This window comes from Rhea pennata, chromosome 9, assembly GCF_028389875.1.
Source record: "Rhea pennata isolate bPtePen1 chromosome 9, bPtePen1.pri, whole genome shotgun sequence".
Taxonomy (NCBI): Eukaryota; Metazoa; Chordata; class Aves; order Rheiformes; family Rheidae; genus Rhea; species Rhea pennata.
Genome location: NC_084671.1, coordinates 23,671,713 through 23,678,200, shown reverse-complemented (window position 1 = coordinate 23,678,200; position 6,488 = coordinate 23,671,713).

Below are 6,488 nucleotides of genomic sequence, written 5' to 3'. Positions count from 1 at the left end.
TGCAAATGCTCCTCCCGGAGTAATTGTAACATGTCTGTTGTCACCGGTCAGAGCACAACCACAGCACCGAGTGCTGCAGCCCCCCTGGCGCAGGCCCATCTTCGCACTCCCCTTCCTCTTCCCATGGCTCTGTCTTCAGTTCCTTACAAGCACTGAATTCCCTGGAAAAGGGAAGACTTTTCCCTCCTTTGAGTTTCTTACTCACTAATAAATTTCCACCATGGCAACAAATGCCAGTGAATCAGTGTCTATTAGCTAGTGTGATAAATGCAAATGACACCTGCTACTTCCCTGCTAATACTGCTTCATTTTTATCTCATTCATTCTTCTTCTTTTGATTTTTATGCACTACCATTCTACTGAAAATGTGGCAAACGTCACTGTTAGTGGGATAAAGCAACTGCTCTGGCATGTTGCCAAATGAGTACTTTTTTTCCAGAAAGACAATTAATTCCACTTACCGTCAGACAGAACATAAAGCGGCTGCAAAGGCTGTCGGCTTTAACAAGGTCTGGCCTGACTCATAACGTCCTCTTGAGATGAGGAAAGAAGGAACAGCCTGCCAAATCCCTCGACGCTTTGAGGGAATGCCCCTGCTACGATCCTGAACAGACGAGGCGGAGCTGAAGGGCAGGACTTGGGGCAGGACGTGACAATCCCTTCTCCAACATGATAAAAATCAAAAAAACTACAAAGAATTGTTTTCTAGGAAGAAAAGCTGAATAATCACTGCCATTTACAGGTAGCAAAGGAGGTAAAACCTCATGTCTGCTGTATGCCATGGATTCCTGTTAATTCTCTCTATTCCAAGACAAATAGATGTTAAACTGGGATTATACCTCAGAGCAAGTATCAGCTGTTTAGTTAGAAACACTACAAGACAAATGTTAATACAAAACTAACCATTAGAAACCCAGGAAATCCAGTTTATATTACACTTCAGCGTATGCCAAAACAATCCCAGCTGTTCCTTGTTAAGTCTTTTTTACTATAAGCAAAACTATCTCCTACAGACCAGCATCTGACCTGATCTCCCCTGGTCAGCTGTAGTATCGGAGCTACTAAGAGATGCCTTTATTCAGTTTGAAGAGGAGCTTAGAAAAGCATGAGGACAGCTTAGACAGCGGAGTCTGGCTTGACTTTATCCATGCTAATGGGAAGTGCAGTGGCTTGAAAACATCACAGGTGGGAAGGAGGCAAAATAAATGATGGACCTTCCGCAGGCAAAGGTCAACACAGCTGTTAAAACCTTGTACATGGATTTGTTGGCTTCCTGCAGACTAAAATTGCAAAAATAGCACCATCCCCCTCAACCCGGAGCAATAGCCAGCAAGGGCTGCACCCTCCCACCCACGCTGCCTCCCCACTGCTCTGCGCCCCGGTCCCCCATCACCATGCAGTAAGGGGCTGGTCTGCCCTGGCTGCCCTGGCAGGGGGGAAGCTCTGAACAGTGTTGTAGACCATCAGTGAGATCACCCAGATCAATGACAAAAATTAACACAAAAAATGTATGAGAAGAGCCAGTGCAGGTTTATAGCTGCAAGACAAAACTCAGCCCGACACATGCAACTACAGCTCTCGCTAGTGGTAGCAGACCCTCAATGCCTCCCACGTCTGCAACGTGAAATACAGATGCCTGAAAAAGACATTCCATTGACTTGGACCAACGGGGCAGAAATCAAGCCGTCTCACACAGCCCTTAGCCCAGCTGCCATCTTCGGATGTAATCATGCCTTTCATATAATTATTATACACCATGCTATTGTGTAATATTCTCTCCTAAATCAGCTGGCGTCACTCATGTGCCTTGGATTGCCCACGTATGCTTGCTACTAATCATCTTTAAAAAAAGTCCTAAATCTCTTTCCCTCTTTCCTACGAAGATCTGATACTGTGGGCAAGTATACCCAGGCTAACACTTCTTCCCTGCTTAGTCCATCAGGTTGTCCAACTTTCACAACGTGACAGCTGAAATTTACTTTCTTTGTATCAGATGAAGTGGTGTTTTTTCCAGGACTTAGCTGCATTCTTCTAAGAATCCTATTTTCAAAGTTCTTACTAAGCACATTGCATCTACAATCTAGCTTTCAGCTAACATTTCCATGTCCTTTAAATACAGCTGTGAACAGAACCCCCATAAGTCACTGTCCCTCTTACCAAAGTATTACAAAATTGTTTAGGCTACAAATATTTTCTCTGATAAATACAAAATGTCAGGCAAAGCAGCAGAGCTTGCATGTGACCCCGGCAGGGAGCTGCAAGGAAGGAAGCACGTTGCAGGTCAGCTCGGGGGCACCTAGAAAAGTCTTGGGACATTTGCAGTATTAATGAACTCAGCACAAAGTAGCACAAGGCAAGTTTCCAGAACTTGGAGCAGTGCTGCAAGCCCACAGACAGCCGTGAGCAAGCGAGGGACCAACAGCGGGTGCGGGCCGACCTCTGCAGCACCCAGGCAGCAGAGTAGGCATCAGTGGCCCAACAGATGCATGGCCTTAGAGGAAAAAGTAGGGTTTCAAGCATGATAAGAATTAAAATTTGCATGTGCTATTTTCTAAAAGTTACATTGGCCCCTTGGAGTCTGAGAAAACATCCCAGTTTGAAAGACAGTTCACTAGTATAAGTTACATCTTCTGTGTTGCTGCACCCTGCTCTTATTACAACCACTTTCCCTCAACTTCTGCTGCATATTTAAACCACCTGAAGTTAGGAACCCTTTCTCTGCCACAATTAGTTGCTGTGGAAATGAGGCTTGCACCCTGGTGGATTAGAGTTTGAAAGGTCTGATTGCACACATTGCATCCCCAAACTCAGACTTCAGTGCGCAGTGAACAAATGAGAAATAAGTAATAGAAATGGATCAGCCCTTGAGAAACAAAAGGTCTTGTTTTCATGCAAATATCATCCACTGGGCAGAACAATGAAGGAGAAATAAAGAAAAGACAGAGACAAAGCCACAGAATGCTTCTCAGCCGAAGGCTTTTCAAGAGGCATCAGCTGCTTTTTAACAGTAAACAAAGATTTCAGGGTTTTTGCATCCCTAGGTGGGAGTCAGTAGATGTAACCAAAAGCAAGTGTCAGATTTGCTTTAACTTTCTTTTTGTCACTTAATTCCTATTCATATCCTGAGGTGGGAGCAATTCTTAACATCTGTTACCGAATTTTTAAAGCAGAAAGCATTTTTTAAAAAGAAAAAAAAAGAAAGGAGGAAAGAAAAATGAACTAAAAAGAACAGTGGTAGCAAATAATGGCAGATCTCCAAGGCAGATGCCTGGCTCCAAAAAGGTCCTTGGGGCAGCTCATGGCAAGAGCATCTTTGCCTTAGTGCAAGTCAGCACCTGGCAAAGGCTGGGTGTGGGGACCAGGTGGAAATAAGGGAAGGTCTCAGAGCCAAGGCAGTCACAGCGGACAAGGAGCTAACAGCCACCAAAGCCTGCTGTAGAACGGGAGTATTTTAGGCCTTGTTCAAAGTACTCTTAAATAGGTCGGGAAAACTCCAGCCCTTAAACCGCTGCAGAGGGAGAATGTCTGTAACAGGCATGTGCAGTGATGGTTCTTAGGATTAATCATGAATTTTGCATGTATTTCTCTCAATGGCATTGTAATTTTTGATCTGTCAAGCCCTGGTGAGATAAGACAGCAGCCAGCCCACGCACCCTGACCCCTGCCCCACGCCAAGGACCTTCCCTGGGTCGAGGCCCTGCTGGGACCACGGACATCCCTGGCCACAGTCATGTCCGAAGCTTAGGGGGCAGCCCGCACCATCTCTGCTTGTACAACCAGAACTCGTACAAGTTTCTTGCTTCGCCCCGTATTTATGTAGCTCTGGGAGAGGGTGGTTTTAGGTGGCAAAAAAATCAGCAAACCTGCTTTAATGACAAGGAGATGCTAGACAGCATTTCTCCTTCGGGCACCTTCCTATTCAGCCTTGGCTTGGCTGCGTGAGCAGCATCGGCGCTTGGGGCTGCACCACATCTCCTGCACAGCCCTCACCACCTGCCTTGGGGGAAACAGCCCAAGCTAAGGAAAAGCACAAACAAAAACTGTGGCAAATGCCAAGAGATGCCTGGCTGTTACCTTTCCTACGTTTTTTACAGCATATAAACTGAATGCACTCAGAGGCTGCTAATATTAAAATGCGTTAATGTGTTTAAAGTCTGAGCTGCAACTTTTGCAAACAGTCTCAGGTGGAACTACTTTTCCAGTAGTCCTAGCATTAAAATACTTGAGCACTTAATGAAAAATTCAGGGCAAAAAATGAACTGTAAATATAAAGAGCTCTGAAGTCCCTGTGGGCAAGCACAAAGCATTGCTGCTACAGAGAGGCAGTGTTTCAGGCACAGTTACACTTAATGCTGAACACATTCGAATTGCCAAAGAGATTAATACCAAATATTTACCTTCTAGTGCCATTAAACAACTTCATCAAAAGCGTTGAATGAAAGCAAAGTGCATTTCCTTTGCAAACCTCATTACAGAATTGACATGCCTTGCTCTCCCCACTTTAACACTTCAACCAGAGCAGGTTTGTTGTTTGGTACCCGCTATTATAAAGGCAGCTAGGTTTGATTTTCTCTGGTGTTTGCTTGTACCTTTTCTGGCCAAACAGTAAAAATACTGCAGGGGCGTGTGGGGGGGGGGGGGGGGAAGAGTAGCCTGGGGAAGCATTTATATCCATGACATCTTAACTGAATCTTTTAAAGTTGTTTTAAAGCTCAGAGTGAAATGGTCTAAAAGGCTTATTGCAAACATACCTCACGCTCTGAACGTTCCCGAGCTACATCGCTACTCGTTGCACTTCCATAGGGCTCATTCTCCTTGAAAAGACAAATCAATCAATCATCAATTTTAAAAGTCTCCTTTCCAAACACTCTAAAACATTTCTCGAGGTACTTTATTAGGTGATTCGTTTTCTAATGCTTTACCAGGACGGAGACAGCAGAGTCTCGGGTGGCTTTGGACGAGCTGGGTGCTCACCACCCTCGCGTCAGCACCTTGGATGAACCAACGGCCGACACACTGGTGCTGTGTGTCCGAGTGGGAGCCAAGGGCCAGCTGGCAGCCGTGCACACCGCTGCATTCGCCATTGCCCAGGGGCTCACGCGGGAGGCAACCACCAGAGGAAGCAACAGGCTTTAGCAGCGCTACTGTCGGGGCTGGGGTGGGAAATCAGCCCTTGGCTTTCCCACCAAACATACTGCGCAAGCCAGGAACAGGTGACCTCTTTCCCGGTGCTCACCCCAGAGTTTTCCAGCGTTGCTCAATAAAGGAGAGCGAAAAGGAGTTTTTTTCTTTTTTAGGAGGAAATCATGTCTGCAGCTCATATCCCAGTGGGCAACCTGGAAGATGAAGCGTTGCAAGCCCTGGCGGTGCGCACTGGGCCAGGGCCACGGCACACACGTCCCAGATGAGCGGGAGCTGCTCGGCAGCTGCGGGAACGCAAAGAGGCATCCGGGGGAAGGGGATGACAGGCCCACGATGACAAGAGGGGTTTGGTCATGCCACAGGTGGAGATTTAAAGCCGTAAAGAGCATTACCTTACTGTATGCTCAAAACCAGAGAGGTAACTCTCTTTCATTTCTCAAATCCAGCTTCCAATCTTCCTAACGACGTGCAGTGCTGGGTCACCTATGCCCTCACCAACAAATGCCTGCCAGGCCTCGTCCGCACCGGGGGACACGGCTCCGTTTCCAGGAGAGGGTGTCAGCGGACCAGGGCAGCCGGCGGCACCACCGCACGGCCAGGACCACGGCTCCCACACCGCCGCTCCCCACGCTGAACACCCCCGGGGCTGGCACCAGGGCGTCTGCAGCAGATAGGTCCCATGCATTTACTGTGCTAAAGAATGCAAGCTTATATCTTTTGTAGTCTATGTTTTAACAGATAAAAGTTTATGAAGAAGGGAGAACATCCCATGCCGACTGGCTTTTGCTGCGGCAGTGGCAATACTGGTATCACCCTGTGAAACCAGTGGAAAATTAGCAGGCCCTGCTCCAAAGCCATCAGCCGTCACTGCCTTACAGGAGAGGAGAGGAAAAGCAGCACAACAACAGGATGAAAACAATTTGCTTCATGAATAACAGATGGGGGAACAGAGCGACATCCTAGAGAAACCTGTTTAAAAGCAGATGCATTTTAATCTGAGAGGATTCCTTCTGCTTGCTCCCATCGGCTGCCTCCTCCTCCAAAACACCCTTCCCCAGGCAGACAGTGTTTCAAGCATCACATGCTGTGATTTCAATTCAATTCAAATACAGATCCAAAAGTTCAAGTATGAAATTACATACTTAGCCTTTTCAGATTAATTAATCCAAATGCATAGAGTAACTTACTGGCTTCCAGGAGACAACATCTTTGTGTTAGCAAGGACAGTTAATTAGAGGTGGCACAAACAAATCCCACATCCGCTACAGTATTAGTTCCGAGGAAGCACTCTCAGCCAAGCTAAGGGAACAGCTGATTCTTCATTCTTCACCCACCTGCTTCTGTTA